Raw genomic sequence first — 8,265 nt, 5'->3', positions numbered from 1 at the left:
CTTTCTCCTCCCGCCCCATTCTCTCTCTCTCTCTCTTTCTCTCTCTCTCTCTCTCTCGTCCCTTCTCTCTCTCCCTCTCTCTCTCTCTCTCTCTTCTTCTCTCTCTCTGTTTACCTTACTTTCTCCTTCCCTCCCTCTCTGTCTCTGTCTCTGTCTCTCTTTGTCTCTCTGTCTCTCTCTCTCTTCTCTCTTTCCCTCTCTCTCTTTCCTGAAGAAAACATTTTACTGATGCCACTTAAGGCATTTTCTTCCTGGAGTTTTGGTCCAAATAACATGCACAATTACAGTATGAATTTGATGTCATAGAATCAGAAGCCTAACTAGGTCAGAGCAATTAGCACTCTTACCCAAGGTGACAAAATCAATCAATCAATCATTTAATAAATATGTATTAAATGCTTGCTATGTGCCAGGCACTGTGCTAAGAACCGGGGTTACAAAAAGAGGCAATAAACAGTCCCTACCCTCAAGGAGCTTACAATCTAAAGGGAGACAATATGCAAACAAATATATACAAAAAAAAGCTATTTACAATAAAAGTAAGAAATAATTAGCAGAGGGAAGGCACTGGAATTGAGAGAGGTTAGGGAAGGTTTCCTGTAAAAGGTGGGATTTTAAAATATAAAGGGTACAGATAACAGCACTTTCCGTCCTTCAATAACAAAAAACTCAGCAGATGTAGTTAGTAAGAATAATTTGTTGTTGTTGTTGTTTGGGAGGTAGGGGAGTGGGGAAAGGATCTAGGCCTCTGTTTTTTTGCTTTAAAGAACTTCCAGGAGAGAAACTCCCTCAATTAATGCTTTACAATTTATAGTCTTGGAGAATAGTCTAAAGAAATGAAAGGGTTAAGTGTGTTGCCCAACAGCTAGTATGTGTCAAAGGTGTCAGTTGACACTGACTCTGAGTCTGGATCTCGATGCACCACTCCATTCTGTCTTTCAACTGGGCAGAATAATTAGCTAAAATTGGAATTTACCAGATGGCCGCTGCCTACCCTGGATGGTCACATCACAGGTGTGCTCTTCTCTGATCTGGCCCTGCACTATTCCCTTCTGTGGTAGCTTGGAGGTGTCCTCAGGTCTCTGCTACACATCCCCTCCAAATGATGCAGAGGTACCTTTTGTGCGACTTTCCCCAGATTTTTTTGTAAAGAAAGATTGGCGAGAGGTTGGCTGAGACAGCAGGGGCTTCCAGTCCAAAGCTGATAAAGGGGTCGGACAACTAATCAGAAAGATTACAGGGGGCCCTTTGCTGGCAGTGGGTGCAAATGGCTTTAATTGGCAACTCTTTTACCCATAAGCAATTCTGGGTCACAGTTCCAGGGCAGAGAGAATTGCTAGCATTCAAAGCTGCAGGAGACCTGAGGACCTAGTCACGGTTTCAGGGTCAAGAAGAGCACTAGTACTTTCAGCTGCTGAAGAGCAGGGCTCCTTCTTGGATAAGGACCAGAGCACAGACCAGGAGAATAGTAATCACACCAACTTGGATGAGCCCAAAACTTACAAACTTCTGGAACTAGCTCTGAAAACAGCTTGAAAAAACCTGAAGCTTGGGACAGTGTTTCTAGACCACCAGGTGAGCAGAGCCCAACTTTAACATAAAGTTCAGAGTGAAGAAATAGGCTGGGAAAATGAGTAAACAACAACAAAAAAAGAATTTTACTATAAAAAGCTACTATGGTGGCAGGAAAGACCAAGACATAAACTTAGAAGAACTTAGAAGAAGACAACAATATGAAAACAGCTACAAGCAAAGCCTCAAAGAAAAACTGGGAAAAGAAATGAGTGACACAAGAAAATTATGAAAAGAAAATTAAGAGCTCGGTAAAGGAGGAACCAAAAAATACTAAAGGAAGTAAGACATTAAAAAACAGAATTGGTCTAATGATGAAAGAGGCACAAGAGCTGCTATAAACAAACTAGCTAGATAATCTCTGAGGTCCCTTCCAGCTCTGGAATTTTGACCTTTGGGAGAGGAGGGGGAGGAAGAAATAGTTCCTTGCTTGCAAATACTTTTAGCCAGGAAGCCCTTGGTTTTGGAAAAAAAAATAAAGAAATCCTACACTTTACCTTGATCTTGAACCCCACCTTTGTCAAACATTAGCTGACTTTAAAGATGTTATAAGTAAACTTGATGTAAGAAATCTAGTCCAGTACTGAGACATTTTTAGATGGAATATTTTCCTCCAGTTGCCCAGTCAGAGTCACTTCACACTGGATACTTTTTAATTAGTTTAATTAAATGAATCAGTTTTAATTAGTTTAATTAATCAAACCTGGCCTCAGCATTTACTGGCTGTGTGACCTTGGGCAAGTCACTTAACCCCTGTTTGCCTCAGTTGCCTCATCTGAAAAATGGGCATTGTGATAGTACCTACTTCCCATGGTTGTTGTAAGGATCAAATGAGATAATAATTATAAAGCACTTAGCATAGTGCCTGGCACATAGTAATCACTATATTAAAGTTAGCTATTCTTTTTTTAATTAGGTGCCCAAATCTTAAACAGGCCATCAAGACTTTAGCCTATTTGAGAGAGAGAGAGAGAGAGAGAGAGAGAGAGAGAGAGAAACAAAGAAAAAGAAAAAGAAAGAAAGGAAAGAGAAAGAAAGGAGGGAGGGAGGGAGGAAGGGAAAGAAAGAAAAAAAATTATCCAGAACAGATTCCTTTGGAATGATGGCAGACATCAGTCTTTCACCAGTTCAAAAGTTCACTGGGCTCATTTTTTTCAAAGTGAACATAATAAACTTTCCAAGACGAACTTTTTTTTCCTTTCAAAATAATTGTTCTCTGTCCACTGGCTGACTCAGGAATCTGGCTTTGTCTGCACTTGACATAGATAGGTGTGACCCAGTAGCTGGTGATGGTTTCTGTGGCAGGGCTCTGTGTGTCTGAGAAGCTGAGTTGGGAAGGAAGCTCGTAGAACATAGCTAGAGATGTCTTTACGTCCTTAGTAATCTTTACCTCAGACGTAGACAAAGACTTTTAACCTGTGACAAAGTCTTGATTATACTTAATGAATATTAAATGTACTGAAGTAAACTGTATATTAAGTCTATTAAGCAAATACTTAATAAGTATATTACTTAAAAATGTACTTAAGAAGTATATTAAGTAAACTGAAGCAGATTGGGTCTAGGGAAGATCTTTAAGAAACCAGGCAGTGATGGGACAGGCTTGTGCAGGAGGTAGATAGCGAGGCTCTGGGTCAGAACGACCTGGGTTTTTGAGTCCTGAGTCCTCCCTCTGACGTGTACCAATCTCAAGTACCCTGGGCAACTAATTCTCATAAGACAATAAACTGCAAAGAAGTTGCCAGTCTGCCTTGGATTGTCCCTACACCATGAAATCATGAGGTTTGGCCTGAAAAATGAAGAAAAAAAAAAAGAAATAATACAACGGGGGGTGAAAAGTCTCTAAGTCTCTGCGTGGCAAAATTGTTCCGTGGAAAGACTGCCAGCTTTGGAGTGAGAGGATTGATGTTGCTGTTTAGTCTTTTTAGTTGTGTCCGACTCTTCATGACCCCATTTGGGATTTTTTTTTGGCAAAGATACTGCAGTGGTTTACCATTTCCTTCTCCAGCTCATTTTACAGATGAGGAAACTAAGGCAAACAGGGTTAAGTGACTTGCCCAGGGTCACACAGCTAGTAAGTGTTTTGAGGCTGGATTTGAAGTCAGGTCCTACTGAATCCAGGGCTGGCACTCTATCCACTGCTCCACCTAGCGAGAGTGAGAAGACCTGGGTTCAAAACCTGCATCTGTCACTCACCTACCTTAGGGCAAATCTTTAAATCTTTCTTGTCCTCAGTTTCCTCATCTGTAAAATGACAAGGTTAATCTGAGTGGCCTCTCAGGTTTCTTCCAGCCCTAAATCTATGCTTCTCTGACCCTACAACTTTTATCCAGATGAAAACATTTTGTATTTACTTACATTTGTACTGATAGGATGTAAATTCCTTGAAGGCAAGAACTTTTGGTTTGGGTCTTTGTACCCCCAGAACCTAACATGGCATTTGGCACATTGTAGATGCTTAGTAAATACTTGTTAATTGATTGAGTGATTGATTGATGTCTGCTCAATATTGGCGAGGTTAGGAGAGAAATGAGTTTGTGGCCTGGGACAGTGTTACTTTGAAGGGAGAAGAGATTTTCAGCATATATCATTTTAGTCTATCCACTGAGGAGTGACTATCATCTTTAAGTTTCATGGACTCTTTTTTCCTTTTCTTTCTCGTCTTTTATTTATTTATTTATTTTTAGGTAATGTATCATAGTGGCTATATATTGGACTTGATGACAGGAAGACATGAGTTCAAATCCATCCAAAGATCTCTACTAGCAGTGTGACCTGGGATGAATCATCACTTAACCACTCTAAGTCTCAGTTTACTCATCTGTAAGACCAGCATAATAATAACACGTGCAACACGTGCCTCACAAGGCTATTATAAAGATCAAATGAGATATGTCCTGTGCTTTACACATGTTAGATGTTATTATTTTTTTCTCTTTTTTTTTAGGCAAAAAAGATTAATCAGATGTGAAAATTAGTTGACTCTTCTAGAAAGTACCCTTTGCTCTCCCTCCTAATCCTCACCACCTGGCTTCCTTAGCTTCCTTCAAGTCTCAGCTAAATTTCCACCCTCTGTAAGAAGCCCTTCCCAGTCCTCCTTAATCATAGTGCCTTCCCTCCGAGAATATCTCCAATTTATCCTGCATATGGATTGTTTGTACATAATTGTTTGCATGTTGTTTTCCCCATTAGACTGAGAAACTTTTATACCAATTGGCTTGAGACAGTGCCTCCTTTTTAATAGAAAAAAATCATTTGTGGTATGCTGCAAAGAATGCTGGACTGGGAACAGCTACATGCTGATAAATGTTTAACAACCAGCTCTGAAAGACGAGGATGTATGTGACACTCTATTAAGTTTAATCTGCATTATTGACATTCCTGCATCACTTTCTTAAGTCTGGACAATCGACAAAACAATAAATCAAGTCCTGATTTGTAGCATTTGATGATTTCTGAGGTGTAAATGCTCACACTGAAAATTTAACAATCAGCTCTCTTGAACCAATTGGAACTGACTCTAGCACACCCCTGAAATGGGATTCAAGAGCTCTAGTTCCAGCTCTGCTAACTAGTATAGGGACCTCAGCAAGTTTTCCCTGGATGTTATTTCCTTCTTTCTTTGTAAAATTATCTCTAAGTCTCTTCCAGTCAATAAATTAATAGGCTTTTTTTCCCCAAAAATTCAGACCCATTTATTATTCCTTTAGAAGATTTCTATGCCAATCAAAAGAGAGCTTCTCATTCCCCCAATCCCCTATTGTACTACAAATTCCAAGTTTATTTTTTATTTTTTATTCTTAAGAGTTAATGATATATTTGTAGCAAATATAAACAAATACTGAGCAATGGGTTTAATTGCCTCCAGGGGTTTTGAAAAGAAAGCCTACTTCTACGCAATTTGTGGGAGTTGTCTACACCTTTCTTCAATTTTTCATTTGTGATTCTAGTTCTTTCATATATCTATCTTATCTATTTATTCATCTATCTTCTGTGTTTTTACAATTCATGGCCATGGACTCATTTTTAATTTTAGGAGCTTTTTGCTGGTCTATATAACAGAAAATTGCTGGTCTATATCAATAGGCATTTATTAAGGCACCTACTAAGTGTCAGGAAACATTCTAGACACTGGGAATATGTTAGCAAACTGATGTGCGTTGGAAGTGAGATGAAAAATCATTCTCGTTTTATCTTTCGTGTAGGCCTGCCATGCACCTGGGAAAGAAGACATGTTAAGGAAGAAAGGCCTGAAGAATCAATCTATCTTGTTATACTGTTGCAGAATTCTCTCCTCACTCATAAGACGTAAGGAAAACCCTGGCTTTTGTATATATTTAATATATACTTAAATCGGTCAGCCAGCTAGCATCTACTAAGCATCTGCTATGTGCCAGGCACTGTGCCAAGCACAGGAGATACAAAGAAAGGTAAAAAACTGTCTCTCACAGTCTAATGACAACATGCAAACAACTACTATACGTGCAGACAAGCTCTATAGAGCATAAATTGGAGAGAATCACAGGGAAGGCACCATGATTAAGAAGGACTGGGTAAGACTTCTTGCAGCATTTTAGTTGAAACTTGAAGGAAGCAGCCAGGGAAGCCAGAATGTGGAAAGGACGAGGGACACCATTCCAGGCGTGGAGGCCAGCTAGTGAAAATTTCCAGAGCAGAGATATGGAGCATCTCATTCCAAGGAACAGAGGCCAGGTTCACTGGATGGAAGAGTAGGTGGGGGAAGAGAACAGGAAATAAAGTGTTAAGAAGATTGGAAGGTGAGGAAGGTCAGGTTGTGAAGGGTTATGAACACCAGAGGATTTTATATTTGATCATGAAGGTGACAGGGAGCCATTAGAGTTTATTGAATGAGGGTGGGAGGTGGGGTGAACTGGTCAGATCTGTGCTTTAGGAAGATCTCTTTGACAGCCAAGTGGACTGGAATAGGGAGAGACTGATGGTGGTAGGCTGACCAACCAGCAGGCTGTTGGTATAGTTTATTTCTGAATTTGAAAGTAAGTTTTGCCTCATTTCTTTTATTTTCTGAGCTATTTATAGTCACTTATTTCTAATCTAAAACATTAAGACAATACATTGTTTTGCTTGGTCTTTTAGTACTGGTGCTCACATCAGGGAAAAAATGAAAATTTATTCAAGATTAATTTCTTCCTCCCATCAACAAATATTTGAGGAACTGCTTTAGGGCCATGCAATTCAATTCCATAAACAATTATTTAATGTCTACTTTGTGCCAGGTACTGTGCGTACTGGAACACAATAAAAAATTGCCTCAGGGAACTGACATCTACCTATTGGGTAGAAACAACATACACACAACAAATACTGGATTCATACATGTAACAGAGCCTTTTCTGGGCATGCTCAGATGATCTAACACGGAGCCACTCTGCTGCTGGGGAGGCCATTCTACAGTTCCCACCGTATAGATGGGAGAAACTTTTGACCTGCTGGGTAGCAAGAACAAGATTGCCAGCCTGGGGCGCTTTCTGTTTAACCGTAGTGATGTCCATAGAAAGAGGGAGCCAGGAACTGACTGGGGCATGGCGGGGGTAGGGAGGAGCAGGGTACAGTGGCTATCGTCTTGTCCCTGTCTTTCACTCTGTGGCCCCAAGAAATGGGGTCAGGGTGTCATTTTTGATTTGTTCTGTTTGTCCTTTTCAATTGTCGTTACAGGCAGTTGAATCTCCATTGGACCTGGGAGTACCAGCCGTGGCAACCTTGGAAGCAGGATTCTAGAACAAATATGTAACCAGCCAGCCCAGCAAAAGGAAGCCCTAATTATCCAGAGTGCCCAGGAACACCAAACCAAGGAGGGCTTTGAATTTGGAACTTGGGACTCTACTATATAGGAATTAAACTAAACTGGGAACTTAATTCCCTTCTTCTCCCCAGAGAATGAGGTGAAGGGAGGGGGGAGGAGATTATCACTCCCCGGGTATTGAGGGGATGGGATATTTGTGTATTTGTTCTTGCTTTGAAGTAAACATAAAGATTCCTTTGTAAAAGCTAATATGACTGTAAAAAGATTAAATGTAATTTGGGTGCAAGGGACCTTTACGGGATCACCATTAGTAGGGGCTGGAGGGGTTAATGATAGAGAGCCTAGGTACCCCCAAAACCCTTAAAGGTAGGAGAGAACCCTGAGGAAGGGAGGAAAAGTAATATATCTGGCTTTCAGGCATTGGGAGCCAGGTTAGATACTGTTATGTAATAGAGAGAGAGAGAGCGAGAGAGAGAGTAGATAGATGGATAGATGGATGGATGGATGGATGGATAAATAAGACACAGAGATATATAGATAGTATATTTATCTAAGCATATACATAACACTCACATATACACATTATGTATAAACATACACATGCATACATATATAATGTATATAATGTAAACACAAAGCAGTTTCTAGTGGGGGAAAGGGGGGAAGTTCTAACAATTAACAATTAAGGGTCTGGTGTAAGAGATGGTGCCCATGCTAAGCCTTAAAACATCAACCTTTATTTTATTAAGGGTCAACTGAATACAGAATCTAATTAATACCTTTCTTTAAGTGGCCTTAAAAAAGAAAATGTATATGTGTAACTATAGGATAATAGGATCATAAAGCTGGAAGTCTTACCTTTAGAGGGTCATCAAGTCTAACCCTCTCATTTTATAAATGAGGAAACTGAG

General features: G+C 40.0%; 1 long non-coding RNA gene across 2 annotated transcripts; it reads left to right on the top strand.

Annotated features, from left to right (window-relative positions):
- Positions 1–937: 937 nt before the first annotated feature.
- LOC114036509 lies at positions 938–7,603 on the top strand. Of its 2 annotated transcripts, none has more exons than XR_003568333.1 (3): positions 938–1,113; positions 5,778–5,880; positions 7,267–7,603. It is a non-coding gene; the product is annotated as an uncharacterized LOC114036509 (long non-coding RNA). The 2 variants fall into 2 exon arrangements; XR_003568334.1 differs by having other exon boundaries at positions 948–1,014.
- Positions 7,604–8,265: the final 662 nt, after the last annotated feature.

Source organism: Vombatus ursinus, unplaced genomic scaffold (assembly GCF_900497805.2).
Source record: "Vombatus ursinus unplaced genomic scaffold, bare-nosed wombat genome assembly UNPS02009835.1, whole genome shotgun sequence".
In the NCBI taxonomy this organism is placed as follows: Eukaryota; Metazoa; Chordata; class Mammalia; order Diprotodontia; family Vombatidae; genus Vombatus; species Vombatus ursinus.
The sequence above is the reverse complement of the archived record's forward strand: the minus strand, read 5'-3'. Positions and strand labels throughout refer to the sequence as shown.